A 23910-nucleotide genomic window follows, 5' to 3' on the forward strand; every position below is an offset into this window, starting at 1 on the left:
TAGTTCAAGGGCTGGAGCATGCAAATACCTGATGTGCAGCTGCTGTGATACCCAGTAGCCAAGAAGTGACACCTGCTCCATCTGTGTGACTTGCAGGGAAAGGCCATGCAAGGTTTTCTCTGTCCACCTCAGAGGGCAAGGAGCAGAGTGCCTCAGGTGGCTAGCAGGACATGTAGAGAGAGATCTGTCACTCAGGTCAGCTTTTATAGTGGCTTGAGTATAGCTGGGTCAAGGTGTTGATCCATTGGTATTATTTGCAGTTGCAAACACTGTCCTGGAATGAGATGTCTGAGCAAGGCCCCCTTTTCCAAAGGCTCTTCACTAGGTCATCTCGCTGATTTGGAAGAGGGATTTGAATGTGTTGCCCTGCTCTGTGGCAGGGACTTCTGGGTTAAGCCTCTCCTGTTGAAATTGCTGGACAAAGCAATTGGCTTTGAAGCAAAATGGCCTCACCACAAGGGCATAGGTGTTCAACTGAGGTAATGGAAGCCAAGGTTTGGATTGTGGCTGACACAGACCTAGGGGGAATTGTAACCTGAACGCTTCTTGTCCTGGTGTTTATATTGCACATAAAGGTTTCTGGTGCAGCCGGTCAGTTCCCAAACTTTTGATTTCATTGTTAGGACAAAGGACAGATACGGAAGTTGCACTTTGAAAAGCACATTCCTGTGTTTCGATGGGTTTGAGAACTGTGTGGAGGTTTGGATGTGTGGTACTAGTTTAAGCAGCATTAAGAAGGCTTCAGTGTTGATACATGTACCCACTGTCAGAAAGTTTTGTGCTTGAAGAGTAGTAGCAGCTGAGCACAGATGTTTGAAGTTTTATTCATATCTAAAACTCTATCAGGCACCTAAATCCTTGAGGGTTAAGAATGAGAGGCTTATAACAGTGATGGTTGATGTTCTTTGCATCTGCGTTCCTAGATTACGCTGAGGAGGATAATGTGAAGTCATTAACTGAAGATTATGGCATTGCATGAAAGGAATGTAATGTCAGGCCATAAATTAACAGAAACCGGAAAAGTTCATTCTCAGCTCCAGTTTGTTAATCCATCCATTTGCATATAAAACCCTTTGCACCAAAAAAAACTGGTATTGCACAGATGTGCTTTTTATAATAGTAAAACCTACCATAGCAAGTACATGATGCAAAGAAAAGTTCCTCCTTCTCTTTTAAATTCAGACGTGTAGAAAGTATGTTTTACATTATTCTTCAACAAAACTTTTGCCTATGCCTATCCATGTTGAATAAAACACAGTGTAGTCTTAATCACCATTACTCCCACAGATACCTTTCTTTTGTAACCATCTAAAATTTTAAAGAACCATGAATTAGAGTGCAAATGTAGATGGGTTTAGTTGCATTTTAACATGCTTGCCAGTCACGGTGAATCCAAGCCATCCTAATGTGACATGGTTGACATAATCCCCAGGGGATTAGTTATTAATACATTAGAATAAGAAAGTCTGGTCTTGCTTCAGTGTTTTCCTTCAATGACACATGCTCTAAATAACAGCTTTCGTGGCAAGTTGATTTATTAACTTTCTATGAGTTTAGGCGACTGAGAGCTGTTCTTGGAGCTGTTGAGATGCATTCTAATAACGCTGATTTTTAGCTTACTATAAAAGCTGGGGCTTTTCTTTGAAAATAAACATCAGAAATTTTTTTTGGATAGGAAACGATTTCATAGGTGTCCTTCTGTCCCTGTTTCTGCTCCTTTTCTGGGCTCCATCTGGGCAATTATTCTGCTGATCAGGAGCAAAATGCAGTTAACACCACTTGTTTGTGTCTGTAGAAGGCTGTGTGTGGGAAGCACTTAAAGTAGTTCTTTGTGACCTAGACTAGAAATTTTGAGGTGAAAGGAGGATAATTCAGTTCTCAGTGCCTAAAGGTAGCAGGAGGATTTCTTCTGTCTCCTTGTGCCCTCAGTATAATGATTTTTAACTTGAGTGTTTCCATATGCGTGTTAGTCTCTTGTAGCTTCTGCTTCTGGAAAGCTGGGAGGAAAAACCTCTTCACACTGATAAGCATACAGGTTAAGAGAAATTTTCAAGTGTAACATTAATGAGTTTCAGGTTTGTGGCTCTGTCAGTATGGTGTCAGCATTTTATCCGGTAGGTCAGAGTATTTAATTACAAACTGTGGAAACAATCAAGTCTTTAACTACCTTGAGGATGTTGTTCAGCCTTATTCCGTTCCCTCACACCCTAATCCTGGTCATACCCAGGGAAAGGGGAGACTGTTGGATTTCAGTGAAGAATGGGACTTGAGTAGGTGTATTGTCCCAGTTTGTTTTTTTCAAAGGTTTATGCATTTGCTGCACATGAACTCTAATTCTATTCTTTAAATGTTGCTGTTGTGTTTTACTTGCATAATGCCATGAATAAACAAGCAGTTTCTGAATTACTTTAGCACAGGGTGGTGTTAATGAAGTTGCTTTCTCCACACTTTTTGTGGATGTGTTTCTCAGCATTGTAACCAGAAGTTCTCTTGCTTCTAGATCTAATTTCTGATAATGTTCCAAGTCCCTCTGGGGCAAGAATAATCAATACATTGCACAGCCTAATAGGTAAAAAAGTATAAACTAAAGCCTTGCAGACTCTTCTGCAGTGTCTGGGGCTTGTATGGTTCACTATGGAGCACATAAAGTAAAAATAGTCTTCTGGTCTGAGGCTGTATTTGCTTTGATCTACTGGAGATGAAGGACAAACATTATAATTGTGATAATTATTTGGAGAGTCTTTATGTCCCAGTTGTGTCTTTGAGCTCTGTACAAGGGGAGGAGCAATAGAAAGAGAAAAAGGCCTTCCCTGTGTTTGCAGAGGATTTGGGATGGGTGCTGTGCCCTGGCTATGGGCAAGTAGAACTGATTCCTGCATTGATCAACTGACCCTGAAATCAGAAATAGCAGGGTAAACTTGTAGCATGTGATGTGAAGGCCATTGGACCAACACAAGGGTCAGAGTTCATTTCACTGCTTGTCTTCAAGAGTACAGGAGGGTATTAAAATACATTCCTCTGAGGTGTGACACCAGAGCACATTATGTATCCTGAATAAAGGACCTAAGAAACGTAACTACTGAGAAAGTGCAAATACATGATGAAGATGTCCCAGAAATTCTTAGAGGATGTATGGGCAGAATTTGGTGTTGGAAGATGGTTCTGGTCAGCCCAAATATTTGTCAGGTTCCTTGTGCAGGGATCTCAGTTATGGGTCACATGCCGCTTGTAATGTGTCCCCTGTGCCAGAGGCTTCCCTTTCAATGTGGGCAATGAGGCTGAGAAAGTTCTGTGCTGTAGGTAGTTTGTTCACCCTCTTAGATCTAAGTAAATGTTCTTTGCTAAGCTTGGGGGTTGGTATGTTACACTCTCTTCAATAGCTCCTCTCCCAAATAACAGGGAGAAGGACATTTTGCCATTGGAGGTTGTTGTGTTGTCCAAATACATGCTCTATTCTTATGTTGACCCAGTACACCTTCTTTGTGTTTACCTGAAACAGAAAACCACTAACTTAAGGTGTTCTGTGTTGGAACTGACCCAGGGATGCATACTTAGCACAGCTTCACCTGCTCTGTCACTGCAGGCTAGTCACCTGCTCTGCTCTGCTCTACAGTGGAACAGAAGGGCCATGGTTCTTTTGGCTGTTTGGCCTTTTGCATCAGCTCTGATCCACCTGGGCCTTACCCACTTCTGCCAGCTGATACAAAAGCACAGTTGAACTTATTGCACCTTCCTTTCTTGCCAGTGTTTAAGATTTGTGGGCTTCGCAGTGATGTCCTCGTGATCTTGAAGCTTAGAGTAATAAACAACACTGTACTCTTCACTGACTCTGTAGCAGAGCATAAGTAATGCTGATATCCCTCCTTAGCCTTCACTTGTTGCTGGAACTGGTTGATTGATAGAGAAGGTGTGTTTCTGAAAGCCATCCTCATTCATGTGGTCACACACAGAACTGGTTCAAGTACCTTCAAAAGGTGTCAAGAGTGGAAATTTATAAATAATATATTTTAAGTATACACATTTAAGTTAATAAGCTCTTACTTACTGTGTTTCTTTTACTTCCCCTTTTGTGCTCGTAACAGATTTCAGAACTGTCATGTGTGTATCCTCCTACTACAGATAGGTTTACTTTAGGTCTTGTTACTGTATTCTTTCTGTGCTCTTCTCAGTCTCTTTATTTCTCTATTTCTTTGTGGGTTTTTGTTTTGGCTTGTTTTTTTCCTAATAATCTGATTCTGTCTCGTGTGTCTGGCCATCCGTCCACCTACAAAAGGGTTCTGTATGTCCAATTTTCTCCAGAATGAGTGTGTGAATAAATTCCTTCTCTGTCCTAAAGGCTTAACAGGGAGGACTCAGGGGATTTTGCTTTTCTGAAGTGACACTCAGTCTCAGATTTATTGCATGGTTGCTTTTTGTTGTGTAATCCATATGTTTCTTAAAATAATAGGTTGTTATATCTGTCTTTGGGATATTTAACTACTTCAGCATGGGTTCTGAATAATTACACTACTTTGGCAGTTAGTCTTTATCTACTCTAATTGAGAGGCAGCTGCATTCAGGAGTAATGTGTCACTTTGCACACAGTGAAAGTTTTAAATGTGTATAACAGAAAAGGGCACAGTTCTAATAATGGCTGTTAGAAGCAATCTGACTTCTTGCAGGCAGTCTTAATAATGAGAACTATGTGATCTGAACTTCTGGAATTACAATAACTTCTGTTGATGTGTGTGATGCAGATTCCTGGAAATCTGAGGATCACTCTTCAGTGACTGAAGAATGCAATTCTCCCTGGAGGTGTGGGTGTCTTGCATGAAGGGGACTGAAGCAGGATCAGCTGGTATCCAAGAAGTAAGTTGTTTTTCTCAAGATAAATTTCTACTGAGGTGGACCACAGTATTCATTCATCTTGGCGTGTTAAATGGTGATTAAAATTTCCAATGATTAGACATTGAGGAGAGACTCTTAGAAAGAGGCTCAAGAAAAAGTACTACATGTTGTTCATACTTTTACTTTACATTTTGACATCTCTTTCACAAACGTTTGGATGTTCTCTGTCTAATCAGATGCAGTTTCAGCTGCTTGTCTGCCATTGCCTGCTCAGTGCAAAGGGACCCTGCTTCTCAAGGCATTTCAGTGTGACTTCAGATGCAGCTGGGAGACTCGAATTCATCTGAAACAGTTGATAGGAGATACTCACGCTGTATCAAAACAGCTGTGAACTTGAGTTCGTATAAGTAGCATCTACTTAATCTTCCTGTGCTGCCAGTGACAGGAAGAGCTGGAATAATTTTTTCCCATATTTTAAGGTTTTTGACAAGAAAATTTGAAAATGTATACTACAAAGCAGGTTAGGAAACAATTGCCAAGAGCTAAGTTTTTTAAAGTTCAGTACGTCTTTGAGTCTTTACTTTTATCCATTATTACTCCACTGTTATTCTAATATGACTAAAAACTAATTTACCTTATCGGTATGGAAGGTGATATGAAATGTAGAGGCCCTCTTTTTGAATTTTAGCAGCACATGGAAAATTCTTTTTAGTTTCTTTGTTTGTGTTGGTTTTTTTTTTTCCTTTTTCATTATCATCAATAATCCATTCATCTGGCTTGAAAATTTCAAAAGTGTGAGAAAAAAACTGTTTTTTTTTTTTTTATCTGGAGAATGCTTAAGCACCAGCAGTTTGCTCATTTCTGTTTCTGTGACATGAAGTGGAAATTTATGAAGACATTGAAAAGTTAGAATGTTGTTCCTTTTTCCTTACCTGTATTTGTTCAAAACCTTAGCAGGATGAGCATATATCAAGCCCTGTAGATTGATACTTGAGTCTGGGACATTTTCTGCCTAAACATCTCTCTAAGAGTACTGTACAAATTAAAAAGAAAGCAATAAAGATAACTGGTTCCATTTTCCTGCCTAACAGTCCATACTGTGTGATAAAATGCCTCACAGTGTTAGATTGACCTTGTGCTGACTTTCAGGCAGATATAATCTGTTTGATGTCCTTTAAAAGTGGAAAGGAAACCATACATGGAGTGGAATTGCACACTGTTGCTGACATAATGTCGTTAATCTAATTGATTCAAAGTAATAGGATTTTATAGTCTCCCTACTTCTTCCCACTTCAGGTTGTGGGTACTAAACCACTATATTTACAAATTAAAGGTTAATCTCTGTTTCATGGCTAGGTATAATTAAGCTGAAATATTTTTATTATGCAATAAACTATTTACATCTAAGAATTTTTTTGTTGCTTTTCTTTTCTTTTTTTCAGTTCATGTATATTGTCTTGAAGTGTGACTATTTGTGTTTTTCTTAGCTGGCTTATGATAAATAAGATGGAACTTGAGAGAAGAGGAGCTGCTTTTTCCTTTTTTCAAAAGTATTGTTATAAGAAATACATTTTCTTACCCTCCTGTCCTTCAGTAGTCCTCATGCAGGGATGTCAGTGTCTCCTTGTATTGGCAACTTTGTAAACTTGAGCACCTTGCTGAGAGTTTCATAGCTTGTCATACTAGCTCTGCAGAGGAGAGGGTGAGTGGATCCCGTGGCTCTGGCGTGGTATAGAGATGCCAAGTGCTAGGAATTCCTGGAATGTTGAGTTGTGCAGCACTGATAAAGTTTGCTTTGTTTCCCTAGTGACTTGACCCATTGAGAAAGCCTGGTTCCCTAGGAAGCTTTAATAGCTCAAAGTTGGTATTGAATAAAGGGAAAGGCCCCAACATAATTCTGCTTGTTTTCACCTGCTGCCTGAAAGATTAATTTTCTTAACCTTAGTATAGAAAATATAACCCTGAGTTTTGAAAATGATTTATAGAGACCCTTCACAGTTATCAGTTTGAGTAAATATGCTGCAGGCTTTTGTGTTCCAGCTACATTTTTTTCATAACCTACTCAGTTTATAGTGTGGTAGTTTCATTTTGGGGCAAGAAAGCTTTTCAAGGAAAAAACACCTTCTAATTAGAGTGATATAATCACTCTGCGTGCCTGCTGCGGTTTCATATGACTTCAGAAAAATAGTTCAGTGATTAATCTTTAATTTTCCCCATCATTAACTTAATAAGGAAACAGGAGATAGAATGAAAAACAAACAGCAGAACTGTACAACCAGGACATTATTATGCCAGATTTTTTGGCTTTTTCATTAGGTGAGAAATGCCATTCTGCCAAGTGTAGCAGCAACTGGTTAGCTCAGATAATTTGTGGAAATCTTCTCACTGGTTTGAACTTCATTGAAGCCTTTGCAGAGCTTGCTACACAACTTCCTCCTCCTTCCCCACAGTCCCCTGTGGGTTGCGTGGTTTTTTTCCACAGTTTTATTTGGAAGCAAATAGTGCATAAAATAACTTTTAATATCACATAATTCCCTCACATGCACTTTTCTGTGGGGAAGGAAGCAATCCTAGACTCTGTAGTGAAATACCTTTAAAAAAAGAAGGGTTTGGTTCTATTTCCGTGCTGGTTGCTATCTTTAGTCTCTGTACTGATAAGTGAACTTAGTTGTGGAGTACTGCAGTTTCTGTAATGAGCAAGACAGGATTCCTCTAGTCTCTTGGCAAACAGAACAAATACAGCAGTGGAAATAAGCTGCTCTTTTCATGCCTTTACTGGGTGTAAAATAGGCAATATAATAATGCTTGAAGAGAAAGATGCCTGGCTTTTTGCGTGTGTTCCTCTGGAAGTTGTACTTAATTTCACTTAAATACTCACAAAAACAGTCCCGTGTACATCTGTGGGTAGCAGCACGGCAACAGAAGTTGTAGTGATCTTAACTAACTTGCTCGGAGGCCTCTGCATGTTAATAATATAAAGTAAACAGCTGAGGAATGTGTATTGCTGTTGACAGTGAGCGACTGTAAACATCCTCGACTGGAAGCTGTGAAGCAGCAGATGGGGCTTTCAGTCGGATGTTTGCAGCTGCCAACTGCCACAGACGTCAAGAAATGTTTGACACCTAAAACATAATTGTCTGTTTAAAACTTATATTTGGTTTATCACAGACATATAAATTTAGGCCAAACGTTTTCTGCATACTGCCTAATCTTTCTTGTGATGTCTGAGTTTGAATATCTAGAAGTTGTCCAATTTCTCGTAGGAAAAAGAGGAAAAATGGAATCATTTAGATTGCATTTTTAACTTCAGAATTAATTCTAAGTTTTCAGAGGTGAATTTCTGTGCAGCTTGCTTGGCTGTACAGGTTGTTTGGCTTAATTTCTAGACTCCACTGCAAAGTTTTTATGAAATGATTTTGTATGTTTAGCATCTCTGCAGTGTCATTTAAAATTGAAATCCTGAATGTTGTAGGAAGCAATCACTTAGAAGAATTATGGAAACTAGAAATGAAACAATTAAAGTAACTGTGGGAAAAAAAAGTATATCTAAGAAATATTTATTGGAGGAGGCCCAACACTGCAAAATGATGGAGAGACCAGGGAGATGGGACATTTAATATGACTGAGTTCACCTCTGACATACCACAGCATCTCAGCTGTTCCAGTGGTTCAGTGATCCTCCTCCCTCTTCCCTTAAAAAAAAAAAAAAAAAAAAAAAAAAAAAAAAAGAGAGAGAGAGAGAGGAGGAAGTACTGAAAGTTGATTAAGCTGATTCATACTTTTCTAGAAGGCAGTTGAGACAATTTCAAGATTCCAGTCCTGCCAGCTAGTTTTACGTGTGGGTGGACCCCTGTGCTTAAATATGACCCCAGGACATAGAGAGCATTTTATGTGATTGAGGTGGTATTTAACAATGATTGCTATCATACCAGAAAAAGAGCATTGAGGTTGTAGCACGTAACTGACTTAAGTTGATGCTGAAAGCACTACTGTATTCACTCTTGAGGGAAGATATGCATCTTTTTGGTATGTATTTTAAATACCTATGCCTTTGGTAAAGAGAGTTTTATTGTAAACTTGTTTTTTCTTGTTGTCAGTATCCTTGTTTTTCAAACATGCATGCATGTTCATAGGGCAGTATGAAGGAACATAATGTAAACATTAATCTGTCCCTTTACATTTCATATATGTATGGATAACATAAGACTCTGCAGAGTCTGACATAATTTTTTGTTTGTTTTGTTTTAAAAAAGGAACTTATGTCCTGGTCAGAGCTCTTATAAAACATCATTGACGTGTAAGCAGCTAAAGCAGTATCTCCAGTGTCAAGAGAGCATACTCTGTTTACTGAGGAACCTTCAGTAATCTGTGGTTGGCAAATAGCTTTTGGTGTAGATTTGTACACTTGCCATAGATTCATATTGTATTGTGTTTCAGTAGTGCTCAGAAGGCTTCTGTTAGGATTAGCACTATAAGTCATCTTGCATCCTTCATCATCTGTAGTAAGGTATGAGCTATCCCAATAAGAGACTACAATCTAATTCAAGACCAATGGCATCAAAGTGAAGTGCAGATGATGTGGGCAGAGGACAAATGGGAAGAGTGAGGAAAACCAGGAGGACAGAGCAACAGTCTGTGTGAGTGTAGGTGGCTTTGAGTTGTTTGCTTAGTTAAAGTGGAGGAAGACAGATGATGGATCTTCTTAGCTAGTTGTCTGCCTCTTGATATCTTGAAATGTGATAGTTTGGTTGGATGGTATGTGCATTTAAAGTTAGGACAGATGCTGATAAATCTATGTTTTTAGGTTGGTCTGTTTTTTCCTAAGTACAGCAGAGGGAGCAGATGAAATGGGCAAGGGTTTTCAAAGCCTATTCTTGGAAATCCAAAATTCAAAAAAACTTGTAGTGAACTTGGAAGAAGAGTCGATATGATTACAACATTTGACTTGTAAACTTAGAGATGTGCTGATCAAATTCAGGGCCAAGGTAGATGCCAAAGTTAGGGCTTACATTTATTGTAGAAGAAGCTGAATTTTCTGATAGTATCTATGACAAAAGAGAAATGGGAATTACTGACAACAGCCAGGTTTTATTTGTGGATGATAGAACTGGGTGTTACTGTTGATTAAGTAGGACAATAATGAAGAGAGCTGTAGTCCAGCAAATAACAAGTTTTTAGGTAATTGGTTCTGAAACATTTCTGGGCTTAAAACTGGCTTTGCTGACAACCCAGAGAACTTGCTAAGTGACCTTGTAATGAAATTCATGGAACTTGGATGCACTTGAGAAGCACTACCTAGGCAGAGGATTCTTGATATAATCATCTCCTCATCTGGAAAGCTTTTCTGTAGTTGAAGAACAGGATTGAGCAACAGAGAGAGCTTGCATAGGCAGAGTACTTAGTATCAAAAGCATTAAGTACCTCCTGTGAAGATTTACATATTGATAATATTTGTGCTTTGGGAGGAAATTCTTTCAATACCCATTCTATTACTCTTCTTCCTGAATTACGTACTGTCTCAAAGTTCAGCATGTTTCCTCTTAGAAAATGTAGTAGTATGTTGGGACTCTTTTCTTCAGCCTCTAATCTCACTACATTCACACAAGGAGTTCTCTTCCAGAAAAAGAGTTTCAGACAAGTAACCCACTCTTTTGCCAGCTACCTCGTAAAACCTGCTAGGTTTTACTTAAGAAGAATTTGAAAACAGTGATCCTTAATTTCTGTCTGCAGTAGAAGCTGGCTGGTGTATGTTGTCTTACCTGGTATTTGTTGAGGTCACTGTCTTACTTGGAAGGCTGGGTCCTGCTTTTAGGTCCTGGCTTCCAGATTTGAGTAGGTCACATCATTTCCTCTTTATCCCTCTACTGAATTAATTGACTTATTCTTTAAAAAGCAATTTCCCTCCCAGTTTGAAAGGGAAGAGCAGTTGTTCTTTGATGGATCCTGCTCTTGACTCTGCAGAACTTCTGTCTGCCAGCCAGGCAAAGGGGAAGGTCAACTATTGCTACTTATTCGTGCGTGCTGCTTATGGAAATCATCTTCAAATTGATGGGGCAGCTGTTGGAAAAGGTGCTGTCCATCTGCCCAAAGCACTTCTTGTGATGAGAATACAGCTGATGATATGAATGGAAAGCTTTCAGTACTGAGCTGCTGTTCCTACTCAAGCCACATTCAAAACTGTAAATTGCTCAGATATGTGCTGTAATTCCTTGAGTGAAAAGTGGCAATGTTTAAGAGCCACACTTCTTAGGGAGTTTTCTTTGTTAATGATATGTGAAGTAGGCATTATACAACGTGCTTGTTTTGTTTAAAAACACAGTATAAGGAGATGAATTAATACTGTAGCTGTTCGATAAATCTGAATTGGGAAGGATGATTCTTTTGAGTTGCATTGGGTGTATAACTTTTTTCTCTTTAAGCAGGAATTTATGGACCAAGGTGCATAAAATCACTTTTTTTTTGATACTTGTATAGATGGACTGTTTTGTTCTTTTTTGGTTTTTTGTTTTTTTCTTTTTCCTAAAACTTCAAACAGTTATTATGAAACAAATAGAAGAACAAAGGATATGAGAAGGAAGCCACGTGCCATGCAGTGACATAGTGTTTTTCCAGATGATGGCTTGAGGCATCTTTATAGCTGTGATGTAAACGTAGCTTCTTTTATTTAACAATACTTCTCTTGATTTAATACGGATAACCAGCATTTTGCTCCAATTCAGACTTCCTGTCATTGGTACTTGATTTTTCTGGGGAGTAAATTGTAGATATTTTCAATAACTTGTTTTGTGTTGCTGAAGATGTTTTTCGTTCTCCCTTCCCTTGTATGCCCTTTCATTAGCTACATACCTCCTTTGATAATGCAGAACATAGAAAATGAACTCCAGAGCTTTTGCCGATAGCAAGATGAGAATATCACTGGAAGAAAGGAATATTGCTTAGGTTTTTTTTCAGTCTCTTCTAGGCATCCAGGTCTATTTCAGACTATTTCAGTGTCTTTCTGGAGGTGCTCTGAGCTGTTCCGTCCTCTTCATTCCACTCTTTTTTTTATTGTTGTCTTGTGTAAGGGCAGAAGATTCGCATCTAGCTCTCAGGATGCTGTGCAGAGATCTCTTTGCTTTCATCAGATCACTCCTCTCTTTGCCTTCCCCTGACTCACCTTTATGCGTTAAATGCAACTTAAACTGCTTTCTTTTGTCTTCATGGCCATCACAGCTTATACATGTATTAAATCTCACATCTAGTTGTCCTGTAATGCTATTCTCCATTAGTGCCTTGAACTTTTTTATCTTTTCTCAAGCTTTTCAAATCTTTTGCTCGATTTCAGAAGTAAAAAGGCTAATCAGTCAACAACCTTTCTAACTATTTTTTTGTAGTAAAAGCTTTGGGAGGAGTTTGTGCACTCATCTGAGTGCAACAGGCTGCTGAGAGATCTTGTTACAATAATGTTTATAGTACTTTTTTTTTCCCTTGCCCTCATCACCTTCTGTATACCTTGAGAGTAGAATTAATATTTTCTTATTGCAGTGTTGACTTTGCAGAGTTGATAGCTGCATTTTTGATGTGTGCTGCTCTTTTAGTGGAAACTTTTATTCTGTGCACAGTGATGAAAATACTTTGCATCCTCCAAAAAGGTTTTCACCATTCCTCAGAGCAACATGTATGTCCTTTTTATATGTATTCATTTATGTAAATTGCAACTAATTGTAGTAAGAAATTCTATTCTAGGAGGCTAGATACACTCTGCCTTGTATTTTTATTTGTGTGCATTTATATATGTGTGTACACATAGATGCATACATATATGGGGGAAGAAGAAGAAGCAAAGTGGGCTGTGGAAATGGTTCAGTTCTTTTCCACCTGTTGCCTAGATTTGTGCTGAGGAGAGTAAACTAGCTTTGTTTTGTGTTCTACAGTTTCTTAATGCAATTAGGGTCAAATGTGTTTTATTTATGTAGATGTTTATTTATGTAGATTTATTATGTAGATGTGTTTTATTTATGACATTATTCCATGAATATGTGCTCATCAGAAGCTTTTGCTCAAATTATTTGTTTTTTTAAAAATAAAGGAACTAAATATTTAGTTTCTTTACATTAAGAACAATGACTGCTCATTCTTTGGAGCAAAGCTCTTAGGGTGTGTCACAAATTTAATGTATGGATGCTAGAATGAGCTGCGAAGTTCCTCTGTTTTGATTGTTGAAAGCCATGTAACCTTAAAGGCTTTCTGCATATCTGATGAGATTCTGGGGCTCATAACAGTGGTTAATTCTATAGCTATAGAGTTGCTCATCATCAGCATCCTGAAATGTTTTCAAAACATATGGAGGGTTTTTTTACAACTGAAACTAACTAACTAGAAAGCCTGAGATGCATTTACAACACTACTTATTACCTCCCTGAAACTGTATCTGCTATGAAGGTTTTTGGTCTTTTGTATGAATAGTAATGTCCTTTGAGACACTCTAGGCTATAATTGGAGCTTCTGTGTAATGCATGGAAAGCAGTCAAAGAAAGCAATTGAACTTTAGAGTTTAGGCTTACAGGGCAAGACCCAACTATGAGCAGTGGGGAAAAAAGGATAAAGCAGCACCCAAACAGCTCTGCAGATTGGACACAGTGCCTTGTCTGCCAAACCATGCTAAACCTTCTCCAGCTCAGCTCTAAGTTTGAGTGCAACTTCTCTAAGAAGTTAGCATTTTCACAGATATTTCAAAGGCACTGGTCAGACCTCTTTGAAATGGCTGTATAAATTCTGTAGAGCTTGTTAGGGCTGTGACCCTGCAGATGTACAGCTCTGATCAAAGGTGTCCCCTGGAAATGGCATAGCCACTGTTTGGCATGTCACATAAATACAGGTATCTGAATAAGCTAAGTACCACAAAAATGGCTATTTTCTTATTTTCTGAACAACTTAAGCTTCTTCATAAAGAGAAAATATAGGAATTAACTCTCTGAAAGTAAGTATGGTGTTATCTTAAGGTGGGTTTGCATAGTTGTCTTTGAATACTCTGTGAGGATCTAATTGTTCATGAAAGTTGGTAGGAAGTTACTAAGAAAAGGATTCATATTGCTAAACTTAATACAGCTGTGCTATAGTTAAATATGTCCAAGCTGAGCTGTTTTAGGCTTATGTTAATAGAGAAGGAGAGGCTTTTTTAAAGAACAATTTATAAGAATTATTTTAAATATGTATTTTGGAATGAGATGACTTGTCCCCAGTTGCCCTGCTTATTTCTGTCCTTTATCTTCAAAGTCAGTCTGGGATAACTAGCTCAGGTGTGACTATCTTGGCTCATAGAAGTTCATATGTGGTCTGATGAATAGTCTTTTTCTTTCAAAGGAGGAAACTCAAAAGGTAGAAAGCTTTTGAACAACACAAGGTGAAAGATGAAATACAAACAGAAAAAGTGGAGCACTTTAGAATGGCTTCCAAAAACCTTAGTTGTAGAAGAATCCCCAGTCAAGGGATATAGCAGAGATAAAATGAGAACAGAGGTGGAAACGGCTCTTAAAAATACTCTTTCCTTTCCTCTTGCCACTAGGAGTCCCTAAATAGATTGCTGTCTGCTTTTATTCTATGAATATAAATTAGCAGATAATGAAGCAATGTATGAAATTAGTAAGAAAACGACATGGATGAAGGGAGGGCAGCTGGACAATTGGAGTAAGAAAGATATTTTTTTTAAATTAGAAACAAAAATAACTTTTATGTTGGTGCTCCATGACCAGGTAGAAGTTATAGAGGAGTGCTTAAAGACAAAGATATTTGATAGATTTTTCAGATATGTGGTTAAAAAGCTAGAATTTAGTCATACAAATGTTGGTGGCATTCTTTCGAATTTAACAAGCCAGGAGGATGTTTAACAACAGCTATTAAAATTTTACATAATTTACAAGATGTCAATAACTTTTATCAAGGATTTAGAGAGTAATATGAGAAACTCTGTGGACTGCTAATCTAAAATTAGAGTACTTTTGATTACAGATAGAAACTAAATTGTGCTGGGGTTTAGTTGATTAAGTAGAGTGTATGACTGCTTACAGGCTGTCAGCTCAACATGCTTTTAGACAGAAGTAATGAAATTGGACTTGGACCAAAGTGGGTAAGTAGAGTAAATCATACTGGGAAACGGAGCTCATCTATTGTGTCATCTTTTTTATTTTATTTCTTTTTAAGTAGGGCAGATTAGTAGCCTCACAAAGGCTAACCTTTGTGATGTATTTCAGGATATTTGATTTGGCAGCTGAAACATCCTGAAGGAAAAATATTTGACAGCATAAACTGTGTATCAGAGGGATTAAAAGTTGTTGAACAGACTTAAAAGTATAAGTATCAATGGAGAATCATCATTGAGTGATGTTTCCCTGGGGTGGAGAGAGGCAGGCATTGATGCTTTTAATGTTCTCTTTGTTTATTCTTGTGTTGTTGGTTCATCTAGAAGAAAACAGAGGTGTTCCTGCTCACTTTACAAGTTAATTGAGTAGTGAAAAGGTGCAGTGAAGATGGGAACAGGTCATACAGAGTTCTGCTTGTATCTTTTAGGAAGCAAGTTGGTACTGTTCTTGAATGCAGTGTGTGTGTGTGTGTGTGTGTGTGTATACATACACATTTCGAAATTAGAAATTTAGGGCACATTTTATACTTGATCTCTGTGAAAAATGCATTGCATGTACTTACTGGGTAATGAGTTGAAGAAATTGTAAAATAGATGTTTTTAAAAGGTAAAAGAAAACTATATGAAATATTATGCCTCCAGGATGAATTTGTATTACAAGAGTGAGGAGTTATAAAAATTACTATATAACCCTGGGTGGTATTTTGTGCTTTCTCTAGCAGTACGTGATTTGAGGATAATTGGACTGTGGCTATCACCCAGTATGTGCCTTCTGTGCTTGGAAAGGAAAGGCAAGGTTGCTGGCCTATTGCAAGGTGGTGGGCAGAGTCAGGAGATGGTGCAATAGAGGGAGGTGTGAATAAGGAACGTCTTGCTCAGGGAAAAAAAATAAAAAAGCATAAAGCAAGCTAGTAAAGCAGAACATGTGGAATGGACAGACATGAGAGAAAAAGTGCCAAAACCTCAAAAACAACCTCTGCAGGTAATGGTTTTGAAATAGTTTGATTTTATCACTCTGGGTTCTGAGTTGAATATGTCACCGGTGTGCCTCTGAGCATCGGATCAAAAGCATTCCTGCCTGCATTCCTGCCTGCTCCAGTGTTGGGATGGGAGTGCTGACCAGCCCTATGGGGAGTCATTCTGAGAAGAGCAATGTGGGAGAGATCAGCCTTTCACTAAAGGTGTCTGAAATGGCTGTAACTTACTTTTTGAGGGAGAAACTGGATGCCTAAACTGTGACAATGCTTAATGTCTTCTGAAAATCAGGCCTTCGGGAGTTATCTCCACACAGTCAGCAAAGAGCACTTGTGTTGTGGTCTTTGATTCCTGAAGAGGATCTTCAGGGTCATGTTACAGCTTCCATTGGAAGATATTTTCAAAAGGAGTAGAACTTGGCTATATAAAAATAATACATTAGAAGTGTTGATTGAGAATTGAGAGTTGTCTGGTCTCAGACCTTAAGTAGTTGAGCTACAGATTGCTTTTAACAGGTCAGGATACACCACCACTATAAGCTGAGGTTAATAGATCAAATTCCTAAGTCAGTCAGTCTCTGATTCATCTTTTAAGTGTTGTTCCAGGTCTCCAAAGTAAGCCAAATTCTCTACAGCAACAAATGGTTCTACTTCTCCAAGCATACTGAACAAGTAAATAAGTCCAGCAAAACCCAAATGAAATTTGGCAAGCTAAAATACTGATGGAAATAATTGCCAAAATTGCCTTGGAAAAAGCTCTTCTCTGTTTTCAGTGGATTTGGAATGAAATCAGACAAGATTTCAGCTCTCTCTCCATGGGAACCTTGTGACTCTTAAATATTCCTACTACCGAGTGAATTGTGTGTACGAGTATAGCTGTAGACACACTGGGTGCAGGATGATTTCCTTGCACAGCATCCCTTGTCTTGAGCTGTGAAAACTGGGTTATAGCTACATGAGCAAAATCATTCAGATGCTTGTTAAATAAACAGGGAAGGGGAACTATGTCTGTAAACATTACAGTGAAAGGATGGTGCTTTCTCCAGTGTGTTTAAAAGTTCTGTCCAAGTCTAGCCTTGGTGAAAGTCTGCTGACAAGAACACAGTCAAGAGGGTTTCTGGGTTAGCAGCCAGGAGATTAATGATCCTTTGTTGGAAACTAATCCCAGAGATGGAAGAACCAAAAATAATGGAAAGAAGTCTACAGTAGTACGAGAGGTCTACGAGTAGTACGATCTGGCTTACTTTTTTCCTTCAAAATTCATGTGGTGCTGGTAATAGCCCAAATACAGGTTAGATGCTATGGTTTCAGTTTCAGCTGTTTGCTAGCAGTAGGGAGAAAATAGCTTAGGGTGTTAGTTAAGCTTTCTAGGTGTATATGTGGTGATGAGAAAATTTAGGGGAATAGGAAACATGATTTTTACATTTTGCTCAAAAAGTAAGCAGGTAAAAAAACCCCCAACAAACCTGCAGTAGATGATCATCGATTTACAGAATGGTTTGGCATGGAAAGGACCTTGCAGAACATCTAGTTTCAATCCCCCTGCATGGACAGGAATACCTTCCACTAGGCCAGGTATAGAATTGAGGGCAGGGGGTGAATAAATTGACTGTAAAGAGAGCAAGAAAACTGCCATGGAATTTGAAATCTGTTATAGGCCTTGTTTCTTTGCCGATTAATTTCCTAATTTTGCATTCCTTACCTGATAGAATAGAATATGCAGGCTTTGCAAGATGCTAGCGTGGCCAGTAATGTCTAAGATGGATGTTCAGATACTTAGATACCAAAAATTAGACAGCATCTCCCTCTGGAGGTTTTTAGAAGCATCTCTGTATGTACAGGGGAATTTGCACTTACTTTAGGATGACTGCATCATTAAGTTCCCAAACACTGGAATTATTTTGGATACTCTAGTCACACTGCCCTGCATGTTCAGTAAAAACACAGGATATGACAGAACCAGCCTGACTGAATGGGAAAACTGAACTGTTAAGTTTGAGTGAGGTTTATACACCAAACTAAAGAAAAGTTGATTAGGTGGCTGATGCAGGCAGGTTATATAGAAGACTTTGGAAAAAAGGTTCTAACCTAATCTTCGGCACATGAATAATGAATCTGAGATCAAATTAGATGTTGCTGCTACTTCAGACAACAGAACCCTAAAGAAGTGACTGTTAATGCCACATCTCTTACATAGCACCAAAACCCCCTAAAAATGAATGGCCCAAGACTGTTCTATAAGCAAGTTATTTTCTCATTTGGCAAAAGAATAAAGGATACATTCTATGCATCAAGATGTCAACCGTGACATCAAGACTGATGAAAAAAATTAAGTTTTACATTCCCGCACCAAGTTTCAATACTATCTGCATAGCTGATGAAGATTTGGTTGGTAGAGTTAATGAAGCTTGCAAAGCAATTCAGCTGATCAGCCCTCTGGTCACCTCCCTAAACCTAGAGCCAGTCAGAATCTCTTGCATTGGATAAAATTGCATAACACTGATGGTTACAACCTGGGACCTGCAGGTTTTACAACAGATGCAATTCTAAGTGAAGTGGGGCATCCCAGGATGTTTAGATTGACAGCAGATACTTAGACATTTCTAGTGTAATTCAAGTACCTAGGTGTTTGCTGGAGGATGAGCTGAACCATTCTGCAGGCTTTGCTATCTCTAGAGGAAGTTCATGTGTCTTTAGATGATATAGGTATCTTACTGAGAGTTGATTCCTACTTTACATGTCTTTGTCTTCTTCATGAATCTGTAAATAGCCAGGCATTCCTGTCTGGATGAAAACTGTGAGAAGTTCTCAGAAGTGTAAGGATTTTGCCAGAGAATTGTGAAATGGCACTTTTTTTTTTAAACTAGGTACATCATGCAGTGTTGCTTTGTTGTGAAGTGTTGGCAGCATTTAAAGATAATCTGGCATTTCATTCCCAGAGTAAGTCTAAAAATTTATTATAGCTTTTTTTTTTTTTTTTTTAAACTAAATTGTCCCTCCTGTCATTTAATCCACATGCAGAACATGTGGGAGTTTTGTAAAGTTGCTAACCCCATGTTTGTCCTCTAACATCAGACAACATAAAGACAGGAAAATAAAGGGTTTCAATTTCAAGATAGATCAAGTGGAGCATACTGGAAACCTGTAAAGAAGTCTCATCTCCTTTTTTTTCTTTAGTCTGCACCATAGCAACTATGCACAGAAGGCTTTCATGCCTTGGGTGAGGAAATCTTTAGAGAAGCCTTGTTGTTCTTCTGGTTTCTATCACAAAGATGTTATATGAATATATCTGGTGCTCTCTTGGAAAGCTGAGCGTGCTGTTCTTGTGAGGAACTGACTACAGATGTACCAGCTTTGTTAAAAGATCTTATTTGTCTGTTAAACTTCCTTCCTTGACAGTGTGCTGAGCTGAGAATCCAATGGTGTAAAGGAGCTGTGAACTCATACTGAAAATAACTTGCAAGTTTCCTGATCTGAACATTTCTCCTCCTCAACAGGGAAGATCTGAAGGGTTTCCAGGTAGTAGTTAAATGGAGTGAAATGGGTAACTTTAGGAAGAGAACATGAGTGTTTCAGTGCAGTCTGAATAATTAAAATTTGGAATTGAACACATTTTTGCCTCAGACATTTTGCAGTTGCTGCTTATGAGGACAGTTTAATTTCTGAAATGATTTGGATCTTTTTTTCAGTTTACTAAGACTGGTTCAGCCCTTATACTTCCCAGTGGAAGTAAGTTGGGGAAGAAGAGGCAACTGTTTCTCATTAGGATGCAGACAAAAAGCTGCAAACATAAAATGAAGATATGGAAAGCATTTTCCTTGCAATAGTGTCAGCTGGACCTAGTTCTAAGCTTGTCTACTACTTTTTTGTGGTTATACAGGTTTTTTTCCACTGCCAGCAGACTGTTGGATGTTCATGAAAGTGCTTGCACAGTGGTGCTGTATGTCTGCCTGCCTGAGTGCTTCCCTTCAGGTGTACACAGTCTGCCTTGTCAACAGCAAACACTTCTCAACACAATTTCTTGACTTCCATGCCAAAATGTAGTTAAAATAGAGGATAGAATGTTTCTAGAAAGAGTATCTGGTGCTTCAAGTCTTTTGGTCTTCAGGAATTTGCTGTATGATGTCTTGGGATGTGGGTGACTAGGCTTGGTCATACCATTGTCAATGCTTTGGTTGCAGAGAAGCTTTTTAGCCCTTTGTCAGACTCCACTTGCTAGGTGTGTTGAGTTACAAAATAGTGTACATGGGTGTGCATTCTTCTTCCTGACAGCTGTGGAGTAAGGAAGTACTCCTAAACTACATCTGTTGAGTGCCTGCTCTTTTAGTGACTGATGAAGTATCTTTGTTGTAGAGATTTAGTAGCTCATTTTAAAAATTGTTCAGTTCAATCTCTAATGTACAAATACAGAATTTTTGCTTGAAAACCAAGTTGGTTTTAACTTTCTGAAGATGTTTCAGGGCAGCAGCAAATCTGTTCTGTCATGTGAAGTATGTGAGTGAAAACAGCATGTGCTAAAAATTGCATCACGAACTAAATCAGAGTTGTGACATGCATCATATATTGAGAAATGGTTAGCATTGAATTTCAGTTGCTTACTGAAAGGACATCTGAAGGTATAAATCCTCTCGTTTTTATTGTAAGCAATAAATAATCCTTCAGATTTTATTTCATTTTCCCAACATTTTGCTGTATATTGCTACGAATGTGCTTTGATTTGCTGGAACCAGTTTCTCCTCGTAGGAGAGAACTGTTAGCTGGTGGAATCGGAGTCTCTCAGCTGACCAAAAAAGCAACTCATGTACCTTCAATACAGTAATTTTTATAGTTTAGTATAGTTTATGGGTTTTTAGTAAGATTTGTTGCAGAGATCATTTTGTTTCATAATACTTTGAACTTAGTAAGAGTAAAATATTTGTGTTTTAGAAAACAAGTTGTATGCTTTCAAATCACTATTGCCATAATAAACTCTGCTTCAGGAAATCTGTCTCAGCTCTCTAACTTTCTAAAGAATCTGAAGACGTATGGCGTAAAACTGAACATCCTTCAGGCTTCACTTTCACATTTATAATTTTAGAACAGTAGATTTCATTGTTTCAAAATTAAAATCTGAACTGAACTTAACTTTCAACTTCCTCTTCGGTTCCCATTTTAGCATCTCTTGACATTACTCCTGTGTTGGCAGGAGGTGTCATGTTGCTGGACTCTTGAGAACAAAATTTCCTGGCACTAGAATCAACAGCACGAGGACAGATTTTCTATTACAAAGAAGGTGTATATGTTACCAAGCTTCTAAAATATGTTTTTTGACTTCTGCTGAAGTGGCTAAGAGTGATGGCAGACTCATTTCTGACACTTCCTTGCAGTAGCTTTAAACAGCACCTTGTGCAGCCTGTCAGGCTGAACCTTTGAGCAGGGAGCAGGGTAGTTCTAGCAAGAAACATGTCAGGTTAGGAAAGAAGGCAGAATCGTTGCTTTTCTCATCTCATCACAAGGGGCTCTGATTGTTTTGCATAGCCTCCCAACAGCCTGTATGGCACTTGCTGTCAGCCTTCTCTTTGGGTTTATGTTCAGGACAGAGGGTAAAATCAGGATGTTGCTGAATGCTGCCCATCATGTCAGATGTTCAGATACGACCTGTAGAGTATCAGTACTGGTCAAAAATATCTCGCGAAAGGAAGTACCCAAGCTGCTTGCATCCCTTTCATGTCCCTTTAATACTTGGCAGGCTTTCACTTAGCTTGATCAGGAAGTTAATAAGGGATGGTAGTTTGAGAGGTCACTTGCATTGAATGATCTGAAATATTAGCCGCCTGCTCTCAAGCCACAAAGGGCACAAGCAGAACTATAGGTGATCACTTGGGTTTCTGGGTGTTTTTTGTGGTGGTGTGTTTTGGTTTGTTTTTTTCTTTTTTCCTGTGATGCTTCTGAGATTTCCTGGTGTTGCAAGACTTTAGAAATGAAAACTAAGCCTGCATCCACGGTTTGATGGTTGCATCTAGAAGGTTTTGTTTTCAAACTACTTCTTGTGAGAACTAGCCTGCTGATTTTTGTAGCAGGGAGAAGTTCTGGAGGTGGGTGGCACCAGTCCAGGTCAGCACAATGATTCACAGCCCTGAGCAGGGCAACAGGATGCAATTTAGCAGCCTCGATGGGGGAGGAGGCATGGAAAGTCTTTAAAATATTACTGTTATTGCCAGGCCACTTACTTACAAAAACTCCTGTGCAGGAGCCTGTCTCTGCCCTTATCTTCAGCTGCTGACCCTCGAGTTTCTTCCTTCCTGCTTTTCTGATGGCGCCTGGATATCCACATTGCCTCTGACTGATGCTGCTTTGCCTCTTGTTTCCTACTAGCTGTGTCTGTCATAGTCATCAGGCAAGTTGTAAGGCAGAAGTGAAATAGGAACAAGAAAAAAACATGATGCCTTTTTCTCTTATGCCTGCTTGTCTTTTCTTATATATCAACCATGCGATGCTACAAGTTTGATCCACAGGCAAAAAGCATGACAGGAGCAGCTTATTGCTTCGTTCTTGTGTTAGTAGCTGGGAGATTGAAAATGCTTCCATCACCAGATGGACTTAGTTTTCAAAAGTTTATCATTCTCATGAACTTTGTCAAGCTTAGAGTTTATATTTTTATATTCTACTCTTGGATTAGAGTTGTCTGTATTTATTTGTTTAAGTAGGGGGTACAGCATGTACTATTTTGATGTACTATTTTTGATGATCAGTGTATTGTTCCACTTCCTTAAAATAAATAAAATAAAAATAGACTAATATGTAGCAGCATGCTACGTGGTGTAAGGTTGATCCTAATTAAACAGGGTTGTCAGAGTGCATGAATCAAGAATTACAAATAGTGCAGAACCCTTGTAAATACTGCAGCTCCCCCTGCCTTCAGACTGCCCAAACTTTGTGAAAACAAAGTTTTTCTGTGCATTTAAAACAAAATAATAATGACAACAATAATAAAAACACAACAAAAAGCATTCCTTCATTTTGCATTGGTACTACTTGGCCCTCTTGTGTAAGTTAGGCTCAAGAGATGTGTGAATGGAAATACAGAGCTGTTGCTAAATTGGTACCTTTCAGTTCCTTTGTTCAGCACAAGATTTACTTTAACCACAGTAAAACAGATGTGGTTTTTAAAGAAACCTCTTTATTAAAGGATTTAAAAAAATGTATCAGTGTTTACTGATTCCTACTTTGTTTGGAGTTTTTTTTTCCTCCTTGCTGCTTTTGTTCCTCAGTATCCAAAACTCTCCTATCACGGAGATTGCTGTTTCTGTAAACACTGTCCATGGGCTGGCTCTGGGACTCTGTTTGTTGAGGTCATGAGTTGGGAGACTCCCTTCCAATGGAGGAAATGGGCTGATGCATTAAGCTCTGGCTGGAGATTGTTCCCATCCACAGAAGCTATATCCTTTGAAGGAAAACAACCTGGATTCATGCCACAGCGTGTCTGATGTTAATGAGTGGGAGAAGCTGGGTGTTCAGTGCCTGTTCCTGCAGTAATCTGCTAATTCAGGGAAGGAGTGAGAAAACAAAGTGGAGTTTGATGGTATTTAAATGTGATACTTAATCGTGCTAGCACATGGAGGGAAAAGCTTTGTGTTGCGGTGGTGGTAGGGAGGAGCTATTGAATTTACCTGAAATCTATGCATTGAGAAGAGCCAGATCAAATGGGACCTGGCCCCATACCTGGTTTCAGATACATCATCTTTGCCAAAACAGAAACCTCAGATGAGTTTCTGTAAAACTGAAGCCCTGCTTGCTTTTATCCCACAGAAACTGTCGTTTAATACAGATGTGCAACTTGATCTTGGGTTGATCATGTACCCAACTCATTTGGTTGATGAGCTGAACTGAAATCCTAAGAAAGAAGTTTTAAATTTACTGCCTACTTGGGAGAAAAAGTATGTTCAGATGAGTTTTGTTACTATCTTTATTTTTAAGTGGTGAGTTTAAATGCTCTCTTAAGTTTCAGGGTTG

General features: G+C 38.6%; 1 protein-coding gene across 1 annotated transcript in view; it reads left to right on the forward strand.

Moving 5' to 3' along the window:
• Window positions 1-23910, forward strand: part of OGFRL1 (opioid growth factor receptor like 1) — a 78551-nt gene that overhangs the window by 2728 nt on the left and 51913 nt on the right. The window contains exon 2 of the mRNA XM_030447405.1: window positions 4737-4848. The gene's annotated coding sequence lies outside the window, so the exon portion shown is untranslated. The remainder of the gene's footprint in view (window positions 1-4736; window positions 4849-23910) is intronic.

Source organism: Calypte anna, chromosome 3 (genome assembly GCF_003957555.1).
Source record: "Calypte anna isolate BGI_N300 chromosome 3, bCalAnn1_v1.p, whole genome shotgun sequence".
Taxonomy (NCBI): domain Eukaryota; kingdom Metazoa; phylum Chordata; class Aves; order Apodiformes; family Trochilidae; genus Calypte; species Calypte anna.